Source organism: Chrysochloris asiatica, unplaced genomic scaffold, assembly GCF_000296735.1.
Source record: "Chrysochloris asiatica unplaced genomic scaffold, ChrAsi1.0 scaffold00122, whole genome shotgun sequence".
Classification (NCBI taxonomy): Eukaryota; Metazoa; Chordata; class Mammalia; order Afrosoricida; family Chrysochloridae; genus Chrysochloris; species Chrysochloris asiatica.
The window spans coordinates 8,923,000-8,932,349 of record NW_006408640.1 but is presented as its reverse complement, the minus strand read 5'-3'; positions in this window follow the sequence as shown (position 1 = coordinate 8,932,349).

Sequence of the window (9,350 nt, the reverse complement as noted above, 5' to 3'; positions counted from 1 at the left end):
GGAGAGTCAGAGAAAAAGAGGAAGACCCCCAATGAGATGGATTGGCAAAGTGACAGCATCAATGGGCTCAAGCATGGAAACGATAGTGAGGTTGAACCAGGATCAGACAGTGTTTTGTTCTGCTGTGCATAAGGTCACTATGAGTCGGTACTGACTTGATGGCACCTAACAACAACAACATGGGCAAAATACTGAGTGATACAGAAAGCATCAAAAGAAGATAGAAGGAATACACTGAGTCACCGCACCAAAAAGCAATGGTCAATGTTCAATCATTTCAAGAGAGCATACAATCAAGAGCCAATGATCCTGAAGGAAGAAGCCCAAGGTATATTATAGTCATTGGCAAAGAACAAGGCAACTGAGAATTGTTGAAATACGAATTGAAATCTTTCAACAAGCTGCTGCAGACTGGAGGCATTCACTCATCTATGTCAAGAAATCCAGAAGACAACTACCTGGCCAACTGACTGGAAGAGATCTGTGTTTGTGCCCGTTCCAAAGAGAGGTGACTAAATGGAATTTGGAAATCATTGGACAATATCATTGATATCCCATGCAAGTAACATTTTACTAAAGATAATGAAAAAATGCCTGCAACATTACATTGATAGAGAGCTCCCAGAGGGTCAAGCCAGATTCAGAAGAGGACACAGAATGAGGGATATCATTACTGACATCAGATGGATCTTGGCTGAAAACAGAGAATATCAGAAAGATGTTTACTTGTGCTTTATTGACTATGCAAAGGCTTTCGATTGTAAGGATCATGACAAACTATAGACAACATTGCCAAGTATGAGTATTCCAGAACAGTTAATTGTGCTCATAAGGAACCTGTACATAGACCTAGAGGCAGTTATTCAAACAGAACAATGGAACACCGAATTGTTTAAAATTAGAAGGGGTGTGCCAGGGTTGCATTCTTTGACCATACTTATTTAATCTGCATCCTGAACAAATAATCCGAGACGATGGATTATATAAAGAAAAATGTGGCATCAGAGTTGGAGGAAGATTCATTAACAACCTAAAATATACAGATGATACAACCTTGCTTGCTGAAAGCGAAGAGGAATTAAATTGCTTACTGATGAAGATAAAGACCACAGTCTTTGGTATGGGTTGCACCTCAATGTAAAGAAACAAACATCTTCACAACTGGACCAATAAATAACATCACAACAAATGGGGGAAAAAATAAAGTTGCCAAAGACTTCATTTTGCTTGCATCTACCACCAACACTCATGGAAGTAATAGTCAAGAAATCAAATGATCTACAGCGTTGGGCAAATCTGCTGTATAAAACCTGTTTAAAGTGTTGTAGAACAAAGATGTCAGTTTGAGGACTAACGTGCGCCTGACCCAAGCCATGGTATTTTCAGTAACCTCATATAAATGTGAGAGTTGGACAATGAATAAGGAAGACTTTAGAAGAATTGATGCCTTTAAGTTGGAGGAGAATATTCAAAGTACCATGGACTGCCAAAAGAACAAATAGGTCTGTGTTGGAAGAAGTAGAGCCAGAATGCTTCTTAGAAGCCAGGATGTCCGACCTTCATCTCTCATACTTCAGACATATAAGTAGGAGGGACCAGTCACTGGAGAAGGATATCGTGTTTGGCAAAGTAGAGGGTGGGAGAAAGAGCAGAAGACCCCCCAATGGAATGGATTGGCACAGTAGCAGCATCAATGGGCTCAGGCATAGCAACAATTGTGAATTTGGCCCGGGACTGGACAGTGTTTCATTCTGTTGTAGATGGGGTCACTATGAGCGGGTACCAACTCAATGGCACCTAACAACTACAACCTTTCACCATCTTTGTTGATCTATCTTTCTTCTTTAAAGAAAACCTAGCGTGCTGTCTGACACCCAGAATGGCTTTTCAGTAACCTTACAGAATTGTGTTCAAATATAGTGATTCCCAATTTATTTGTTATATAAGAGTAAATCTGACTATTGGAATCTATATGAGCCTCAACTCATAGCTATAAAGGATGTTGAAGCAAACTTCTATTCTTTCAATGGTGCTTTAAATTGGGAAAGTGACTTTCCAGGGTCCTTCTATGAGCCTGAGCCTACCACAGGAGCAAGACTCACTCCAAAGCCATGCCAGAAATAACTCAGATGGTGGGGTATGAGCTGACGGAAAAGGAGCAGAAACCCAGGATTAGGAATTCAAGAGCAGGGTTAGAGTTGGCCTTCTGCAGAGAAACAGTTGCCCTGGAACTCAGTAGCTTTGGGGCAAGTCAGAGTGAGGATGAGAGGCCTCTCCAGTCCCTGCTGATTAAAGCACCAGGTCTACAAGGGACTCACATAGAGTGGTGACCCTTTGCCAGCATGTATGCCAGATGCTACACAGCATGTGGATAACTGGATAACCTCTGCCCTAAAAGATAAATTTTGAAGTCATCAACAGTCCATCTACAATTGCTTACTTACAAAGATGGAAACAAATGTGACAGAATAGAACCACATGTCTAATAAAAAAGGGGGTAATATAAAATTACAAACAGAAATGTTTTATTCCCCACTTCATTGACATAGATGCTGTTCACTTTTAGAACTTAAGTTGGGAATATTTTGACATATAAATCAATCTTGAACATTTCCTATGTGTTGCTTTTCAGAGATATTAGTAAGATTTCTGCAATCCTATCCATTATATACAATGCAGTACTTCCCCTTTGCCATATTTCTGATGATAGAGGTCTGGCAGTGCACCAATTCATGAATTATCTTTCCACTAGGTGATCTTGGGAAGAATTTCTGTCTGCCCCTAGCTGAGTTTGGATAGAATTTTTATCACTTCCTCCATCTTTATTTTAATCATTGGATTCTAGAAACAGAATTGTTATAATTAATGAGCATCTGAGCCCTAAATGGACCAGCATTTCTTCCCAAATCATGAATTTCTAGGGATAAAGAATTGGAGGGTAGAGTCAGATTTTTTAAAGGTGAATTTATTAACCTCAGGTTTGAGTAAGAGACCCTTGTACGCTGCAAAGAATTTGCATGGTGTTGTGCTGTAGAATAAGCTCTAGAACACAAGGTTAGTTTGAACCTCAAGGTTGCTGGTTCAAAGTCACTAGCTGTTCCTCAGAAACGCTATACAATGTCGCCACGAGTGAGAACTCACTCAAAGGCACTTAACAACAACAGCTAACCTAAAATTTGGTTGTTTGAAACTACTAGTGGTTCTGGAAAAGAAAGGCTTGAAGGTTTCATTAAGCCAAGTGCCAAGAAGACCCTATGGAGCTCAGTTCTACTCTGTAACACAGGGAGTTACCATAAATTGGAATCAACTCAGTAACAACAAGTTGGGGGTTGATACTTTTGGTTTAATAAAATACCAAAATCACATGATGATAACAATGTAAACCAATTATTTATTTTATATGATATTTATAGGCCTCTCCATACGGAGCATTTCTTCTACAGCAATTTGCCTTTTGAATTGAAAGCAGATGAGAAATTTAAGAGTGCAAAGGAAATGTTTTAAGCAATTCTTTTTCTAGGGAGTTAAGGACAAAAGTAAAATGGAAACACAGAATTACAGAATCATAATCCTGGAAACGAATTTAAATGCAGTGATCTTGTTTTGATTGGAGATTCACTAGTATATAAACAAATCATCTGCCATCATTACGGAACATTTACTAGGACAGTATATTGGTGATCAGCAAATAGGCAGTGACTTCCACATCTGTGACTGCTGAGCACTAGATACGAATATTTTACTGCTTACTAGACAGTCCCATGGAGTCTTTGTATGGCTCTGTAGGATAAGCACTGAACTGCTAACCACAAGGCAGGTGGTTCAAACTTACTAGCCACTTTTCAGAAACCCTACAGGGTCACTAAGAGTTAAAAATTGTCCATGGTGCATAACAGCAGACAGTCCCATGGCAGGGGGTGAGGGAAGGGGAACCATGGGCTTTTCAGATGTACACAAGAGGGCAGGACTCACCATAACCCTGTACTTACATCCTATGTGCATATACCATCAATCATCCAACATAGAAACCAGGCAACCATCCTTGATTTCTTTGCATCCACTGTAAGCCTTGTATTTTGGCACCAACTGCTATCTACCTGACATAGATTATTTCTTTACAAGCACATTTATAGTCTTGAAATGTCACAGGAATCATTCAGTGCAAGACACTGTGCAATATGTGGGTTGGGTCCTTGGAATTTGGTCTTGATCTTAACTAACTAGTTGGTTCCAAGTCTCATTTCTAATCTTCCCATGTATACCCTCTCATCACCTCTTTAAAGCTAATGCCCCATTTGTTCTGTCTTCAGGCATTTGGTCTTACTTCATTATATTTAGACTATATCTTTCCTCATATAAGAATTGCCATGGACTCACCAACTTGTAATAGAATTTTATTTGGCCTGGTCCATAGAAAAACTCCCTTGCTTTATGCTCTCATGAGCACACACTTCCTGCCTAGTAATCTGGGTCATCATTGTTTTTACCTCTCATTGTCTCTCATGGTTCACCTGGGGCACATAATGGGTTATCAGTTAGTGTTTGTTGAATACATAAACAAATGGTCAAGTATAGTAATGAACCAAGGAGAAAAATTTAATTTTAGATAATCCATTCTATAATTCATCCTTCTTAACTTTTCGGTTGGAGTCTTGGTGTGGTGCTGGAGGATAAGCACTGGACTGCTAGTCACAAAGTTGGCACGTCAAATGCACTGGCTGCTCTTTGGAAAGCCTGTACAAAAATCACTATGAATTGGTATCAACACAATGGCATATAAGTACAACAATGCCAAGAAATCTGGAAGATATCTGCCTCAACAACTGACTGAAAGTGATCCATACTTGTGCCTATTTCCAATAAGGATGATCCAACAGAATGCAGAAATTATTGAAAAATTTCATGTCATATGCCAGTAAAAATTTGGTAAAGAGAATTCCAAAATGGTTGTATAAGTACACCAGGGAACTACCAGAAATTTAAGCCAGATTCAGAAGAGAACGTGAAACAAGGATATCTTTGCTGATGTCAGATGGATCTTGGCTGAAAAAATATCAGAAAGGTGTTTGTTTAGTTGTGTTTTAATGTTTTAATACAAAGACATGCAACTGTGTGGATCATAACAAACTATGGATACATTGCAAAGAATGAGAATTCCAGAAGTCTTCATTGTTTTCATATGGAACCTGTTCATAGATCAAAAGGCAGCCATTCAAAGAGAATAAGGAGACACTGTGTGGCTTAAACTCAGGAAGGATGTGCACCAAGGTTGTGTGCTTTCACCATAATTATTCAGTCCATACACTGAGTGAATAATCCAGAAGCTGAACTATATGAAGAACAATGTACCAGCAGAACTAAAGGGAAACTCATTAATTGTCTGTGATATACCAATAACAGAAATTTTCTTGTAGAAATCAAAGAAAATTTGAAACACTTAGTGATGAAGCACAAAGACCTTCCATATGAAGAAAACAGAAATCCTCACAACTGGACCAGTAAGCAACATCATGATAAACGAAGAAAAGATTGAAGTTGTCAAGGATTTCATTTTACTTGGAGTCACATCAGTGCTCATGGAAATAGCATGAGCATATGTAGACAGTTCCAGGCACACAGGCAGTTCCTGGCAGTTCAAAGCAAACCAAAAATGACAACAGAGATGAATAGTTATTGACCTCAAATTCTAGAGGAAATTTTTACTGTGGAACTTCATATAGACATCACTGGGTAATATAACAATATCCTCAAAAACAGTTTATAAAAAGATACAGAATCAGTCATGAAAAAGCATAATGGTAACTAACGTGAAGGCAATTTGGGGTGGTGGTGGTGATTATGTGCCATGGAGTCAGAACCGACTCATAGAGACCCTGTACAAGGTTTCTGAGGCTGCAAACCTTTATAGGAGCAGAAAGCCTCATCTTTCTCCAGCAGAACAGCTGGTAGTTTGGAACTGCTGACCTTAAGGTTCGCAGCCTGATTCGTAACCACTATGCTACCAGAGCTCCTTTATTCTATTGATTCTAACACCTAAAATTGTCTCAAGATAAGCCCATTCATATATGTATTGAAACCATATCCATTGCTTTCTCTTATGGAATCCGAAGCAGAGGTAAGTATGTTAATGAATCCGTGGCACCACGACCACCAACAAGAAATCCTGAAGTTCTGGAGTGGTGCTGCGGGATAATATGCTGAACTGTAAGGTCAGTTTTGGTCGTTCAAACTCAACAGCCACTCCTCGGAGTTAGAACAAATTCAGTACTTAACAACAGCAAATCCTGGTTTTGCAAACAATAAAAACCTTATTTAGAAAATTTGAAGTTACTTTGGCAACTTCCTCAGAGCTGCTTCAACCATGGAGCTGTCTTATCCATGGGGTTTCCTCCTCCATGGGGCTACCTACCTCCACAGAGCTGCCTGCCTGTGTCCTGTGGGATTTTGCCAGATCAGGTGGAAATTGCTTTGAGATGTACTTGTTGTTAAGTGATGTTGAGTCAGTTCTAACTCATAGAGGCCCTGTATGGGGTTTCTGAGGAGAAGCTGATGGGTTTGAACAGGTGATTTTGGGGTTAGCAGTTCGGTGCTTATCCTATAGCACCATAGCAGTAGTGAAAAGTAATTTCCAGTGAGTTTCTTTTCATTCTTTATAAGGAGTATCTGAAGAATAAACATAGCATCTCCTTCACTATCCCTTTAAAATGACATAATTAAACGTGCTTGGGTCACCCGAAACTTTACTTGCTATATCATATTCTAATAAGCAGTTCCTTAACATACTTACTGCTGCTTCGGATTCCATAAAAGAAAGTAACAGACATGGTTTAAATACGTATTTGAATGGGCTTATCTTGAGACAACTTTAGGTTTTAGAATCAACAGAATATCCCCACCTCAAATTGCCTTCACTTAGTCACAATTGTGTTTTTTTATGGCCAGTTCTGTATCTTTTATATAAATTGTTTTTGAAGCTATTGTCATATTACCCAAAGATGCCTGTATGTTCCACATTCAAAATTTATTCTAGAACTTGAGGTCAGTAACTATTCATCTCTATTGCCATTTCCTTTTTAGTTTTCATTGCCAGGAACTCAGAGTCAAATTTTGATTCATTCATAGTAATCACTGTGAAACTACTACATTAACCCTTATGAAAAACACATTTCGTGGCCCTGGTTATCTATTTCTCTTTATTAACTTTTTTTACATGTTCTTGTCCTGGTGTAGTGCTGCAGGATAATGCACTAGATTTCAAGGTCAGTTTGAGTTGCAAGGTTGTTGTTGTTGTTGTTAAGTGCCGTCGAGTCGGTTCCGACCCATAGCGACCCTGTAAAGGGTTTCCGAGGGTGTAAATCTTTACGGGAGTAGAAAGCCTCATCTTTCTCCCGCGGAGCAGCTGGTAGTTTCGAACCACTGACCTTAAGGTTCACAGCCCGATTCGTAACCACTACGCTATCAGAGCAAGGTAGGCAGTCCAAATCCACCAGCCATTGACTCAACAGCACTTAACAACAACAACAACAACTTGTTTTAATATGCCTTTGTTTCCCCCAAAGAGGTTGAGTATACATTTTTAAATAAATTACTCAAAGGTCTTCATTTGAATAGATTTTGGTCTACATCTTGACTCATGGCATTGTCCCTCTGATACGTTTAGGACCAAACTTCCTCCATACTTACAACAGGATTCAATTCCCTACCATTTCAACTCTTATTTGGGGATCTGGAACCACTTAAGAGCTAACGCTCTTACTTTTGGGTAAGTCCACAGGATATAAATTTGTTAACATGAAAAGGTCCTAAATTAAATTGCCATATTAAAAGCAACCCATAAGTTCAGAAAAACAAAACAAAACAAAACAAAATACCAAAGTAATAAACTATTTTCTTTTATCCTGAACTATTTCAACAAATTGCTGAATCCTTAGAAATCCTCATGCTAGTTGCCTCCACACTAAGTAAAGTAAAACAGTTTAAGTATTTACAGAAAAGAGAAAATGTGTGGTTAAAATAACTTATCATTAGTTTAAGACAAATGTAAAACAGAATTTTAAAACTATCATTTCAATTAAAGTCATAAAACAAAGAGTTCTAACTTGGAATTGTGCATCCCACTTGGGGGCAATGCATTCCAAACACTATTCGAAGCAGAATTGGGTTTCCTCATGTCACATCTCTCTTCCCCTGTTCAGGTATGTTTTACCTACTAGCCCAGAGGTACATTAAAGGTCCCTCAACAGATGGACTTTCCCTTTATGAGTTCCTCTGCACTTGGGCAGGAAAAGCACAGCTGCACTGAGCAAATTTCTGTAAAAGACTTCCTAAATACGTTTGCAGCTTTTCATCTGTTCTTCAGCAGGGAGCTTGAGCCTACACGCAGCAGGCTTCCTAGCCTAATAAGAACTAAGTGCTCCTGTTGGGATCCCTGCATCTTTTGTGGTACAGCCATGCTTATTAGCAATCATTACAATCTTCAGGAACATTTTATTCTATCTATTCCCTATTGGTTTTTAGTTGCCTTCTGTATTAATCAGAGGTAGGCTAACTATTTTAACAAACATTCTCTAAATCTCAGAGCTTATTTCTTAATTAAAGTGCCAGGCCAATGTGGAGCGGTATCTGGGAGGGGTTGGGGTGGGAGAGTTGGGGAGAACAGGCAGTGGATCTGCTTCCCGGGTTCCTTCCATTTTGTGGCTTCACCCTCTTTGAGGTTCCTGGAGTGCTCTACACTTGGTTGAAGGTGGGACCCTCAGAGACAAGGATTGTGTGGGAGGATTTTATAGGTTGGGCATGAAGGTGGCACCCTACATTATGCCCTTGTTCTTTAGGACAGAACTTAACACTTGGGAACACATCCATTAAAACTTTGTATCCCAAATTTTCTATCTTCATTTTCTTTTTTGGTGAATACTCTAAGGGAGAGTAAGGCGTCACCTCTTCAGTTTCAATTTTTAATTCTCTTCCAAAACCTCAATTTCACCATCAATTCCTGCCATCACTTGTGATTCATGTGGGGCTGGTGTGCTTGCTTCTTCGTGCAAATCAACTCACAATCAGGTTCAGAGGCTTCATCAAGAGTAAAAACTTCCAGAGGTGGGGATTGATGGCGGATAGGGTACAGGTGCAGTGAAGTTCACCGTCAGCAATATGACAGAACACTAGGAAATACAGGTTCACAGAAGAGCTCTAAAGCTCTGAACCACAAAGGTAGGAATATTTTAAAAGTTTGAAGGCTTATAGCTAGTGGAACTTGTAGCAGAAGTAAGAAATCATGTACTTTTTAAAAATTTATTTATTTAAGGTTTTTATTGTGGATTGAGTGAAAGTTTACAGGGCATATCATCAGT